Raw genomic sequence first — 15,035 nt, 5'->3', positions numbered from 1 at the left:
AGTTATTACAACAGCTTCCTTATTGGTTTTCTTGTCAGAAATCTCTACCCATTCTAATCATTCCTCCACCAATCTGCTAAGTGATTTTTCTTAAGTATTGAACTATCTATGTCACTTCTCTACTCAAGAAACTTCAGTGACTTCTTAATGCCTTTAGAACCAAGCACAAACTCCTCTGTTTTGTGCTTGTTCACTTATTGCTTACCCATTTAACAACTTGCTCCAATCTACCTTTTGAGATTCACACTCCACTCACACTCTGCTACTAAGCCCAACTGGCCTTCTCTCTGGATATCACCATCAATCTTCTATTTCTTGATGTTCTTTTGCTTCATTCAACTATTCTTTATAGTGAGCAAACAAAAAAACAAAATAAAATTATGTATTTGCTCCAATTTTAATCAGTTTTGTGTTTTTGGAATGCTCTACTATAAAATATTGTTGGAAATAATTTGCCTTTTCTCATTTAACACTTTCAGAAAGCATGCATTCAATTTGTCTGCCAATTATTGTTATGAAAATTTTCTAGTAATGATGAAAAAATATATGGATCACTGGTTGTTGATATTCTCTCAATCAAGTTTATTTGGTTAAAATAGTGGCCATTAGGAGCCCAAAGCTCCACTTCTAGACAGAATTAGGGATCAGAGACAGCCAGCTACCCAGAAGGAGAAGGTTATTTGATTCACTGTCCAGAACAATTTAGCTATAAGGAGATAATTGTACTCTGTAGGAAAATATGAGAATAACTGGAGGTTGTCATAGACTCTGCGTTAAGCTTTGCAACTCTCTTTAACAGTTACATAATTTAGAAGCTGAAGCAAGGCTATGAGACAATTTAGAGTTCAAATCAGAGCTGCTTCTCCAATTTGTTCAAAACACATCCATACTATTGGGATAGGGTCAGGTCGAATCTGAACCTAAAGAATTTGTTCCTGTTGTCTCCTATTGAGACCTCAGAATACAGCCAGCTCATGATATAGATAATACTTGAAATTCTAACAACTCCTGTGAGGAGGTCCCTTTGCTGTGTTGAGAAACTTTTGAGTGAACCTGGGTCCTGACAGATAGGAAACAAGGGCATATACCATGTAGAAGTCTCTTGAGCTTTTTTTCAGCTGTGGAGTCTCCTCACTTGTTGCAAGACCTTCAACCAAGTGACAATACTTCATTTCATCAAAGCAGAATTGAAATAGCTCAAAAGAAATGCAAGATGTAGAAATTTAGAGAATCCACCCAAAATATTCACATGGACTATTTGTGCCTGACCTGTGGTAGAACATTCCAAGCTTGTATTAGTCTGATCAGCCACATTCACATACACTGTAACTTGACTCTAGCATATTGATGTCATTTTGTTCATCTTTGAGAAAAAAAGGACACCAACCAACCAATTTTATTTATCATTCTTAACCTAACAAAAGCAGGCCTTTTTCTCTTCAGCTGAGCATTTATTGTTTGTTAAGGATGAGGCAGAGAATTTTGGGAATGACTTTCTCTTCAGTGATAATGCTGATGCCAGTATGCCATGGTTCATCTGGTTTCAGGAGTTTGCCGATGACAGTCTGATACCTACTACTCAGGCACAGCTGTCAAAGAATGCCAAAGACAGTAGCGAGTAAGAAAAATTTCAGCTTGGTCAAACTGATGAGCAGCCTAAAGACTCTGGGACTTCCCTCACATTTTTCAAGAGAAGAGTCTTTAGTGAACAGTTGAAGACTGTGATCAGATATTTGTGTGGCCAATATATTTCAGATACTACCTAAAAGCCCATAGGAATGACCTTTCTTTTATTTGTGCAGTTGAAGGCTGTGGGAAAAGTTTTATGTGCTTCAGAGACTGAAAGTGTACATGGTAACTCATAATGGGGAGAAGCCCTTTGTGTGTCCTGAGCTAGAATGTGGAATGCAATTCACCACCACTGGGAAACTAAAGAACCACTTCCGAGTGCACAAAGGTAAGAAGCCATTTTTCTGTGAGGCTGAAGGTTGTGGTCATGCCTTTGCTGAGTATTCCAGCCTTCAGAAGCATCTCTTGGTTCATTCAAAAATGATGCCACCACAGCAGTGACGAGTTTACAGCAAATACCTTTCAGAGTGGGGGCCAGAACTTGTTCATAAGGAAACATCACTTAATGGTGGGAACGACAGGGAATGACAATATTTTTCCATATTATTCTCTTCCATCACCTCTCCTTTTGACTTCAATCTTTCCCCAAATTAGGGTCATTTCTAATAAGTCCGATCTTCTCATTGTGTGACCAAAGTATTTAAGCTTCACCTTCAATACTTGACCTTCCAGTGAATAGGCTAAATTAATTTCTTTAAGTATTGCCTGATTTGTCTCCATGCTTTCTAGGGGACTCTCAAGAATTTTCTCCAGAACCACAATTCAAAACATTGGTTCTGTGGCACTCAGCTTTCCTCATAGTCCAACTCTCACAGCCATGTATTATTATCGAAAAAAAGCAACAGATTTGATTACATGGACCATTGTCAACAAGATGGATATCTCTGCTTTTTAGTATGCTGTCCAGATTTTCCATAAGTTTCCTTCCAAGGAGCAAGCAATTAATTCCATGGCAATGTTTTTTATCAGCAGTGATCTTTGAACTTAAGAATATAAGATCTGATGCTCCTTCCATTTTATTTCCCTCTATTATAGATGCTAGGAAGTGATGGAACCAGTTGACTAGATCTTAGTAGTTTAAATGTTAAGCTTCAAGTCAGCTTTTTTACTCTCTTTTTTCACCCTTATCAAGAGGTTTCTTAATTTTTCTTCCCTTTATGCCATTAGAGTGATATCATCTGGATCAGATCTTTCTCCCAGTAACCTTAATTCTGGGTTTTGATTCATTAAGCTTACCATTTCACAAAATGTACTCTGCGTATAAGTTAAATCCATATACAGCCTTGTTGTACTCCTCTTCAAATCTTAAACCAATCAGTTGTTCCATGTTTGATTCTAACTGTTGTTTCTTGGTTCACATACAGATTCCTTAGGAGACAGGTAAGATGATCTGATATTTTCATCTCTTTGGGACTTGACACATTTTGTGTGATGCACACAATCAAATAACTTAATTTAGTCAATGAACCAGAAGTAGTTTTTTTTTCTCCCCCTGGAAGTTACTTGCTTTCTTCATAATCCAGCAAATGTTGACAATTTGTTCTCTAGATCCTCTACCTCTTCAAACACCAGCCTGCTCTTCTGGTTATTCTCAGTTAACATATTATTAAACCATAGTTTGCAGAATTTTAAGCATAACCTTGCTGGCATGTGACAAAATCACAATTGTTCAGTACTTTGAGCATTCATTGGCATTGTCCTTCTTTAGAATTGGGACATAAACTGATCTTTTCCAATCTAGCGGCCCCAGTTGAGTTTTCCAAATTTGCTGGTGTACTTAAGGCAACACTTTAACAGCATCATCTTTCAAGATTTTGGATAGCTCAGCTGGAATTCCATCTGATTTACTAGCCTTATTCTTAGCAATACTTCATTCTGCAGGATGTCTGGCTTTAGATCAATAACCATATCCTCCTGGTTAAAAGTGATGTTAAGATCTTTCTCATATAGTTCTTTTGTGTATCTGCCACCTCTTCTTAATTGCTTCTGCTTCTGTTAAGTCCTTGCCATTTTTGTCTTTTATTATGCCAATTGTTGTATGAAATGTTTCCTTGATATCTCTAATTTTCTTGAAGTCATCTCTTCTCTTTCCAATTCCATTATTTTCTTCTATTTCTTTGCATTGCTCATTTAAGTTTTTCTTTCTCATTACTCTTTGGAATTCTGCATTTATTAGGCTTACTTTCCCCTTTTTCCTTTACCTTTCACTGTCCTTCTTTCCTCAGCTATTTGTAAAGCCCATCAAACAGGCATTTTGCTTTCTTGCTCTTCGTTTTCTTTAGAAAGTTTTGTTGTTGTGGTTGTTATTGCAATACTGCAAACTTCTCTCTATAGTTCTTCAGGGACTCCATCATCAAGATCTAATCCCTTAAATCTATTCATCACGTCCACTTCATATTCATAAAAGATGTTATTTTGTTCATACTTATATGGTCTGATGGTTTTCCTTACTTTCTTCAATTTGTCTTAATTTTGCAAAAAGAAGCTCATGTGATGTACCACAGACAGTTCCCGATCCGGTTTTAACTGGGTGTACGGAGCTTTTCCACCCTTGGCTGCAAAGTATGTAATCAATCAGATTTCTATAATGACTATCTGGTGATGTCAGTGTGTAGAGCTGACCTTTCAATTGTTGAAAAAGAGTGTTTGCAGAGAGTTTTCTTGACAAAATCTATTAGTCTCTGCCTTGCTCAATTTTGTACTCCAGTAATAAGCTTGCCTGCTATTCCAATTCTCTTGATTTTCTACTATAGCATTCTGATCACGCGTGATGAATATGACATGTATTTGTGGTGTTATTTCTATATGTTTTAGGTCTTCATGGAAGTGATCGACTTTGGTCTCTTTGACATTATATTACAAGCTCTTCACTTCTTTAATGTAGAAACTGCTGTATCCTGTGTTTTCCTGACTGTGGCTCTATGATATTTGAAATCTTTCTTTCTGGAGGCCTGCAATACTTTTTCCTTAACCTGAGAATTCTGGGATTTGACTATAATATTCCTGGGATTTTTTATCTAGGTATCTCTTCAGTAGGTGATCAGTGGAATTTTAAAAAATGTCTATTTTTACCCTTTGTTTCTAGGATATCAAAGCAGTTTTCCTTGTTAATTTCTTGAAATATTGTTTCTAGGCTCCTCTTTTTTTTTCTTTATTTTGGTTTTCAGGTAACATGGTGATTCTTAATTAACTGTCTTTAATCTATTTTCCAGGTCAGTTAAGATATTTCTCACTTTACTCTATGTTTTTTTTTTTCATTCTTTTGTTTTTGCTGTATTGTTTCTTGATGTCTTATTAACTCATAGCTTCGCTGGCGGAGCCAAGACGGTGGAGTGAAAGCAGTGACTTGCTTGAGCTCTCCCCCAAACCTCTCCAAATACTCATAAAAAATGGCTCTAAACAATTTCTGCAGCAGAAAAACCCACCAAAAGACAGAGTGAAACAAACTTCCAGCCCAAGACAATCTGGATGATTGATCAGAAAGGTGTATCGTGCCCGGGCTGGGAGCACAGCGCAGCGTGACGTGGGTGCACAGGCCACAGCAAACCTGGAGCAGGCCTCAGAGGACTGAATCTCAGGCAGCTGTGGAGGTTTCCAGACTCCTCAATCTACTAATGCCAAAGACAACTTAGAAGGTCAGTGGGAAAAGTCTGTTTCTGTTGGTGCTGAGACAGGAAGGCGGAGTTTCAGCTCCATTCCCTAAGAGCGTGGCCCTGGTGGGGGGGGGGCAGCTGCTTCCCAAGCTTCCAGCCCACAGACTGAGGGGGAATCCAGTGGATGATCAGAGAGGGACTGCAGGAATCTCTTTGCCAGTGCTGAGGCAGGAATCTTTTGCTTTGCCTGTGTTTGGAGCTGGATCACAGTTCCGGGCTGCAATGCTGGGGTGAGGAGTAGCACTGGCATGGAGGAGCTTGTAGTGGCTATAGAGAGGAGCCCCTCCTCACAGTACAGGACAGAAGGGGGTACTTGTGGTCACAGGCCAGGAAAGGAGTAAACACCTAGCCCCTTATCATACCACCTTGGAAGAACTGAAAATTTACAGGTACCTACAAGTATCTCTGAAAATAGCTATACAAACCCCTGAAGCTTGGGACAGTACACTCTCCACATTGGAAGCAGACTCTTACCTTAACAAAGAGTTTAAAACTCAAGTAATTGGCCGGGATCATGAGCAAGCAGCACAAAAAAGAGTCAGACTATATTATCTTACTTTGGTGAAAAAGAAGATCAAAATATACAACCAGAAGAAGAAAACAAAATCAAAGCTCCTACATCCAAAGCCTCCAAGAAAAATATGAATCAGTCCCAGGCCTTGGAAGAGCTCAAAAGGGATTTGAGAAGCAAGTAAGGGAAGTAGAGGGAAAAACTAAGAGTGGTGCAAGAAAATCACGAAAAGCAAGTCAACAGCTTGCTAAAGGAGACCCAAAAAAATACTGAAGAAAATAACACCTTAAAAAATAGCCTAACCCAAATGGCAAAAGAGGTCCAAAAAGCCAATGAGGAGAAAAATGCCCTAAAAAGAAAAATTGGCCAAATGGAAAAGGAAGTCCAAAAGATTACTGAAGAAAATACTTCCTTAAAAATTAGGATAGAGCAATTGGAAGCTAGTGACTTTATGAGAAATCAAGACACTGTAAAACAAATCCAAAAGAATGAAAAATTAGAAAACAATGTGAAATATCTCATTGGAAAAACAACTGACCTGGAAAATAGATCCAGGAGAGAGAATTTAAAAATTATTGGACTATCTGAAAGCCATGATCAAAAAAAGAGCCTAGACATCATCTTTCAAGAAATTATCAAGGAAAACTGCCCTGATATTTAGAACCAGAGGGCAAAATAGAAATTGAAAGAATCCACAGATCTCCTCCTGAAAGAGATCCCCAAAGGAAAACTCCTAGGAATATTGTAGCCAAATTCCAGAGTTCCCAGGTCAAGGAGAAAATATTACAAGCTGCCAGAAGGAAACAATTCAAGTACTGTGGAAACACAATCAGGATAACACAAGATTTAGCAGCTTCTACATTAAAGGACCGCAGGGCATGGAATATAATATTCCGGAGGGCAAAGGATCACCTACCCAGCAAAACTGAGTATAATCCTTCAGGGGAAAAAATGGTCATTCAGTGAAATAGAGGACTTTCAAGCATTCTGATGAAAAGACCAGAGCTGAATAGAAAATTTGACTTTCAAATACAGGACTCAAGTGGAACACGAAGAGGTAAACAGGAAAGAGAAATCATAAGAGACTTATTAAGATTGAACTGTTTACATTCCTGCATGGAAAGATGATATTTATAACTCATGAGACCTTTGTCAGTATTAGGGTAGTTGAAGGAAAAAAATTTAAATGTATGTATATATAGATAGATAGATAAAGGGCACAGGGTGAGTTGAAGATAAAGGGGTCATATCTGGAGAATAAAATTAAGGGAGGAGAGAGGTTGATACTCGGAGAAGAAGAAAGGGAGAGGTAGAATGGGGTAAATTATCTCACAAAAAAAAACAGAAAAGAAAAGTCTCTTACAGTGGAGGGGAACAGGGAAGGTGAGAGGAATGATGAATCTTATTCTCATAGGATTTGGCTTAAGGAGGGAATAACATACACATTCAATTGGGTATGGAAATCTGTCTTACCCTACAGGAAAATAGGGGGAGAAGGGGACAAGAGAGCAGGGGGATGATAGAGAGGAGGGCAGATTGGGAAAGGGGCATAATCAGAAGGAAATACTTCTAAGGAGGGACAGGGTCAAAAGAGAGAATAGAATAAATGGGAGGGCAGGATAGGATTAAGGGAAATAGAGTTAGTTTTTCACAACATGTCTACTATGGAAGTGTTTTGCATAACTGCTCATGTATAACCTATATTGACTTTTGTACCTTTTCAGTTGGGGTGGATGGGGAGGGAGGAAGAGAGAAAATTTGAAACCTAAAGTCTTAAAAACATATGTTTAAAAAATATGTTTTCACATGCTACTGGGTAATAAGAAATATAGGAGATGGGGTATAGAAGTCTATCCTGCCCTACCGGAAAATAGAAGGGGAAGGGGATAAGAGAAGGGGGGAGAGATAGAAGAGAGGATGGACTAGGGGAAGGGATATTCAAAATGCATGCCATCTTGGGGTGGAGCGAGGGGTGAGATGGGGCAAAAATTTGGAACTCAAAAAATTGTGGAAGTGAATGTTAAAAACTGAAAATAAATAAATTTATATTAAAAAAAATTCTTCAGCTTCCATTTGTACAATTCTAATTTTTTAGTAATTACTTTCTTCTATGGGTTTTTGTATCTCTTTTCCCACTTGACCATTTCTGCTTTTTATTTTTTAATTAATTAATTAATTTTTAGCTTTCAACATTTACTACCATAAGTTTTTGAGTTCCAAATTTTCTCCCCATTTATCCCCTCCCACATCCCAAGAGGGCATGCAATTTGATATAGACTGTATAGATACATTCATATTGAACCTATTTTCACATTAGTCACATTGTAAAAAAGTATCAAAACCAATGGGTGAAACCATGAGAAAGAAGAAACAAACAAAAAAAGAAAAAGAGAGAGAGCAAATAAAGTGCTTCAACCTGCATTCAGACTCCATAGTTCTTTTTCTAGATTTGGACAGGATTTTTACATCATGAGCCCTTCAGAGTTATTTTGGATTCTTGCATTGCTAAGAATACATAAGTCTGTTAAAGTTAGTCAGCACACAAGGTGGTTGTTCTTGTGTACAATGTTCTACTGGTTTGCTTACTTCATTTAACATCACTTTCTTCAAGTCTTTCCATGTTTTTCTAAAGTCTGTCTGCACATCATTTTTTATAGCATAATAGTAATCTGTTACATTCATATAATACAACTTGTTCAGCCTTTCCCCAACTGGTGGGCATCCCTTCAATTTCAAATACTTGGCTACCACAAAAGTACCGTTGTTAATATTTTTGTGCAAGTGAGTACTTTTACCCTTTGTATGATCTCTTTGGCATACAGATGTAGAGTGGCATTCCTGGATCAAAAGATATGCACAGTTTGATTGCCCTTTGGCCATAATTATAAATTGCTCTCCAGGATGGTTAGATCAGTTCACAGACTCTACCAACAGTACATTAATATTCCAATTTTCCCATATCTTTTCCAACATTTACCATTTACCTGTTTTGTCACGTTAGCCAATCTGATAGGTGTGATGTGGTACCTCAGAGTTATTTTGATTTGTATTTTGCTAATTAATAGTTATTTAGAGCATTTTTTCATACGAGTATAGACAGCTTCAATTTCTTCACCTGAAAGCTGCCTGTTCATATCATTTGACCATTTATCAATTGAGGAATGACTCATGTACAATCATATTAAACATATTTCCACATTAGTCATGTTGTGAAAGAAGAATCAGAGCAAAAGAAAAAAAAACGCAAGAAAAAAATATTATGCATTGATATGCATCCACATGCCACAGCTTTTTCTCTGGATGGTTGCCTCAATTTCTTTTTAATATGTAAGATGGAGAGGGTATTATTTGTGCTACCTACCAACTTATGAGGTTTTGTGAGAAAAGTATTCTGTAAATGTTTCAACAATGTATAAACATGAGCTATTTTTATCCTATAGACCATAACTGCACAAGAAAGATATGATGGTGGAAATGGACGTAGAAAGAAAGGGACCAGATAACAGATATGATGTGAAGGTAGTTTCTTTTTTATTTTTAATAATTAATTAATTTAATTTAATTTATTTTCTTTTAGTTTTCAACATTAAGTTCCATAAAATTTTGAGTATTAAATTTTCTCCCCTTCCCTTCCTCCTCCCTCCCCAAGACAGCATGAAATCCAGTACAGGCTCTATTTATATATTCATATTAAGTCATTGAAGTCATATATTAGTCATGATGTAAAGAAGAATTATAACTAATAGGAGGAACCACAAGAAAGAAGAAAAAAAACAACAAAAGAAAAGGAGAGCAAATAGTATGCTTCCATCTGCATTCAAACTCCCCTTCCCTCCTCGTTAGAGTTTTGCTTTGACCACCACCTTCTTCAGTCTGCCCTCCCTTCTATCAACTCCTCTTTTCTTCCCCTTTAAACTTATTACTTTTTCCTTCCTTTCTATCCACCCCCTCTCTTTTCTTTCCCCTTTCCCCTCCTACTTCCTATGGGGTAAGTTAGATTTCTATACCTGATTATACTATTCCATATTTGAGCCAAATCTGATGAGAATGAGGTTCAAGCAATGGTCATCTCTCTCTCTTCTTTCCCTGTATTGTAACATGTTTTTGTGCCTTTTCATGTGATGAAATTTACCTTGGTCTGCCTTCCTTCCTCTTCTTCCAGAACAATTCCTTTACACTGCTTAATTAGAATTTTTTCTTATCACATCAAAGCCAACTTATACCCATGCCCTCTGTCTATGTTTACTCTTTTTAAATGTTGTAACAATGATACAGTTCTCAAGAGCTACAAATGTCATCTTGTATTGTAAGGGATATAGACTATTTGCCCTTATTAATAACATGTTTATTCTTTCTTGTTTACCTTTTAATGCCTCTCTTGAATATTATATTTTAAGTTCAAAATTTCTGTTGAGCTGTGGTCTTTTTATCAAGAAGGTTTGGAAATCCCCTATTTTGTTGAACGTTCATTTCCTCTCCTAAAAGATAATGCTCAATTTTGCTGGGTAGTTGATCCTTGGTTGTAATCCAAGCTTTTTTGCCTTATGAAATATCGTATTCCATTATTGTGCTATAAGAAATGATGAACAGGCTGACTTCAGAAAAACCTGGAAAGACTTATATGGTCTGATGCTGAGTGAAGTGAGCAGAACCAAGAGGACTTTGTGCACAATAATAGCCATGTTATGCAATGACTAATATTGTTAAACTGAACCATTCTCAGCATTACAAGGATCTAAGACATCTCCAGAGGCCTCGGGATGGAAAATGCTGTCCACATCCAAAGAAAGAACTATGGAAGTCAAATCGCTATCACTTATTTTTACCTTCTGTTGAATTTTGTTTCATCTTTCTGATGGTTCCTCCTATTGGTTTTAGCTTTTACTTCCAACTTCACTAATGTGAAAATATGTTTAATGGGTATGTAAATGTAAAGCCTATATTAGATTGTTCTCCATCTTGGGGAGGGTGAGTGGAGGAAGGGGGAGAAAAATCTTCAACTCAAAAGCATATGGAAATGATTGCTGACAAATCAAAATAAATTAATAAAATAAAAAATAAAAATAAAACAAATGTACATAGTGAAAAAGAAAAGAATATCTTATTCCATGTCCTCTGACCTTTTAATGTAGAAGCTGCAAGGTCTTCTGTAATCTTAACTGTGTTTCTATGATATATAAATTGTTTCTTTCTGGCTGTTTGCAGTAGTTTGTCGTTGACATGGTAATTTTGAAATTTGGCTACAATATTCCTTGACATTTTCAATTTGAGACCTCTTTTAGGAGGTGATTAGTGGATTTTTTCAGTGCCTAATTCACCTTCGGATTCTAGGACCTCAGGGCAGTTTTCTTTGATGATTTCCTGAAATATGCTGTCTAGGCTCTTCTTTCATCATGGTTTTCAGGTAAACCAATATTTTTTTTTAATTGTCTCTCCTGGAACTATTTTCCAGGTCAGTTGTTTTACCAATGAGGTATTTTATACTTTCTTTTATTTTTTCATTCTTTTGTTCTTGTTTGACTGATTCTTGATATCTCATTAGCTTCCACTTGCTCAGTTCTAAATTTTGAGAAATTGTTTCATTCTATTAGATTTTGTGCCTCTTTTTCCAATTTGTCCTACTTTTCTTTTTAAGGGGTTCTTCTCTTCGGTGAGTTTGTGTGCCTTCTTTCCCATTTGAACAATTCTACTTTTTAAGGAGTTGATTTTTTCAGTGTATTTCTTTTTTCGTTTGGCCCATTGTATTTTTTTAAAGACTTCGTTTCCATAGTCATTTTTTGTCCTTCCTTTTCCAAGCTATTGACTCGCTCTTGTATACCTCTCATTTCCTTTCCCAATTTTTCTTATACATTTCTATAGAGATATTCATCTCCCTAAATGCTTCTTGAACACTTTCAAGAAGACTTTTTTTTTTCTTGGAGACCAGTTCACATTCCCCTTTGAGATTTCCAGTGTGGATATATTGGCAACATTGTCCTCTTCTGAATTTGTTCTTTGATATTCCTTTTTCCCATAATAAGGATCTATAGCCATTGATCATTTCTGCTTTCTACTTATGATGCTTGCCTATTTCCTGGCTTTTAAAGTTAATCTGTATTGCTGGAGCACAGGGGGCACTGACCCAAGCTTCTTGTGATGGGAGTCCAGGATCTGATCACTGGCTTTGTGTGCTGGGACCTCAGGTGCTGTCTGCTGGAGTCTGTAGGGGTCTGGCAGTTTATCATGGATGCTGAGCTGGGGTCAGGAGCATTGTAGCTCTCAGGTATGGTGATGGGTAGTCTGGACCCTAGAGGGCTCCTGCTTACCTGGGTTTCTTTAAAGTACTCAAATATTTGGCTGCTGGAGGATCTCTGCCAGCTTGGAGCTGTGCTGAAGTGCCACAAGATTTGGTTGCTGGAGAAAGCTGGCACATGTGATGGTTTTCCAAGCTAGTGTTCACAGGTTCTCCTGCCTGTGCTGAGGCAGTTGAGGGTCCTGGTGTTGGTGCTTTCCTGCTCCACCACTTTGGGGCTCATGATCTCATCCTGGTTTACTCAAGTGGGCTTGCTGCTGGCTTGCTGGGAAAGCTCCCATCCTGTCCTGCTTTTCCTCCCCGACAGCTAAAGTGGCCTTTCCCATTAATCCTCCAATTCATGGGCTATAAGACTGCTGCATCCCATCTTTCTGCTGGCTCAACTGTTACAGGGTTTTTCCTTGTTTTTTTTTTTTTTTCCTGGGCTTTCAGAGATCAATTACAGAAGATGAGAGTGACTTACTTCTTACTCTGCCATCTTGGCTTCTGGAAGCCATTTCTGCTTTTTAAAGGTTCTTTTCATCAGGGGATTTTTATGCCTCTTTTGCCATTTGGCTTATTCTGACTTTAAAAATATTATTTTCTTCAGTACTTTTGTACCTCTTTTACCAAGCTGTTGCCCCTTTTTCTTGTATCATTCTCACTTGTTTTGCCAATTTTTCCTCTACCTCTCTTATTTGATTTTTAAAATCCTGTTTTGAGCTTATTCTAGGGCCTGAAACCAATTCACATTTTTCTTTGAGACTTTGCATATAATTTCTTTGATTCAGTTGTCTTCTGTTTTGATGTTCCTTGTCACCATATTAACTTTCTAAGGTGAGGTTCTTTTTCTGCTGTTTGCTCATTTTTCCAGTTTATTTCTTGGTTTCTTATTTTATGTTAAAGTTGGAATCTCTTCCTTGGGTAGCAGGGACACTGTTTCAAGCTTTAGGTTTTTTGGGCTACTGTTTTCAAAGCTAGCTCTCAATGTTTGCATGCTCTTAGTTTTTCCAAGGTGTTATGACCTAAGAAGGTGTGTGATCACTGCTCTCCTGGCCTATTCTTTGGATTCTGAGTGACCACAAGCATTCTTTCCCAGCCTGGAACCTTGATGAAGGTCATCACTCCTGCTAGTGTACCTCTTTACCTTGGGACTGTGAACCAGAACCAGAACCATGTACAGCCAATTCAGCAGAATCCTACTCCCAGGACCATCATTTAATCTCCTTCTGAGCTGTTATCTCACCCCACCTTGTCGTCTATGGGCTAAAAGCTCCTAAAACCACAGTTCATCTTGATTTAGTCACCACCAAGGCCTGCTGCTAGCCTTCCAAGTTTAGCCTATGTTGACACAGCCTGCCCTAGATTGTGCTCTGTTCTCACTCCAGTGAAAGAGACCTTTCCTGCCAACGTTCCAGGTTATATTGGGCTGAAAAAAAAACTGTTTCACCTCAACTTCTTGTTGGTCTTGCAGCTTCAGAATTCATTTTGTGGCATTATTTTAACAATGTTAGAAAATGTCTTTGGGATACAGACCTAGTAGTAGTATTGCTGGATCATAAGGTATATACAGTTTTGAAGAGGTATAATTAACAAAAACACATATGTTACTGTTATTTAGGAAAGGTAGAAGCAATATTATTTTAAAATGTTTCCTTTCACTACTGCAGTTTTTGAAGTTAAAGGTATTCCATATTTACATTGTATACATTTGAAATTCCTTTGTATAATACTAATCAAGAAAATGAAAACCACTTGGGAACTGCCTGTCCCTTCCATGCCTTGTGAGTTTTCAGCTGTGGAAATGCCATTGCATCTTTGAAAATCGAAAAAGACCTCCAAACTAGTTCGCAAGAGAGCACAGAATATTGTCAAGATCTCATTAGTTACCATGTGAAGTGGTTTGCCTGACCCCTGAATGTCATCCCACAGTTAGAACAACAGACTGAAACACAGATGCAAAGAGAGATGTAGCTTTGAAATGTTAAGCAAGTGGTAAGAAGTGTTGATATATCTGCCCAGTCTGATTGGTCCTTACACTTTTTATCAGGTAGGAAAATAACATCACAAAGATGAGAAAAGAAATTGTATAATTTTACTCACCAGCCTGATAGTCTGTTTTCACATAGAAGTTGAATGGTAAGAGAGATGCCCTTGGAATATAATTTATAGTTCTTTTCTCCATTTTTAAAATTTATTTAGTTTTAGTTTTCAACATTCAGTTCACAACATTTTGAATTTTGAATTTTCCCTCCCTCCCACTCCCCTCCTCTCCCCAAGATGGCATGCAATCTGATATAGGCTCTACTTATATATTCATATTAAGCATATTTTGCCATCAGTCATGACGTAAAGAACAATTAGAATTAATGGGAGGAACCACAAGAAAGAAGCAATAAAACAAAACAGCAAAGGAAAAGGAGAGCAAATAGTATGCTTCCATCTGCATCCAGACTCCATAGTTCTTTCTCTGGATGTGGTTAGCAATTTCCATTGTGAGTCTTTTGGAGTTGTCTTACATTCTGACATTGCTGTGAAGAGCCAAGTCTATCAAAGTCAGTCACTGTACAATGTGTCTCTGGTGTTATTTTGAGGGAGTGGAACGGGAATGAATGGCACTGCTGGAGGGGGTAGGGAGTCTGGCAGCTTACCTGGTGTGGAGTTGGGGTGCTAGTGGTGGTGTCTGACATGTGTGTTTCCCTGGGGCTACACTGAGGTATGTGGATGTTTGGCCCCTAGAAGATTCCTGTTTGCCCTTGGCTGTGCTGAAGCATCTAGAAGTCTGGCTGCTGCAGGATGCCTGCCCGCCCAAGGCTATGCTAAAGCACATGATGGTTCTCAGAGCTAGAGTCTACCATTTCCCTGGACTATGCTAAGATATGTAAGGGGTCCGGATGTTGGTGTTTGCTTGCTCCACCTTCCTAGGACTCAGATTCTCCCATTAGTTTGCTGAGGTGAGGATTGCTGCTGG

At 37.9% G+C, this 15,035-nt stretch overlaps 1 pseudogene; it reads left to right on the top strand.

Moving 5' to 3' along the window:
• LOC110215095 (zinc finger protein 410 pseudogene) overlaps positions 1-2,260 on the top strand; it is a 32,560-nt pseudogene extending 30,300 nt beyond the window's left edge.
• Positions 2,261-15,035: the final 12,775 nt, after the last annotated feature.

This window comes from Phascolarctos cinereus, unplaced genomic scaffold, assembly GCF_003287225.1.
Source record: "Phascolarctos cinereus isolate Bilbo 61053 unplaced genomic scaffold, phaCin_HiC Scaffold_2;HRSCAF=192, whole genome shotgun sequence".
Lineage (NCBI taxonomy): Eukaryota > Metazoa > Chordata > Mammalia > Diprotodontia > Phascolarctidae > Phascolarctos > Phascolarctos cinereus.
Note: the sequence above shows the minus strand (reverse complement) of the source record. Positions and strands in the feature narration are given on the sequence as shown.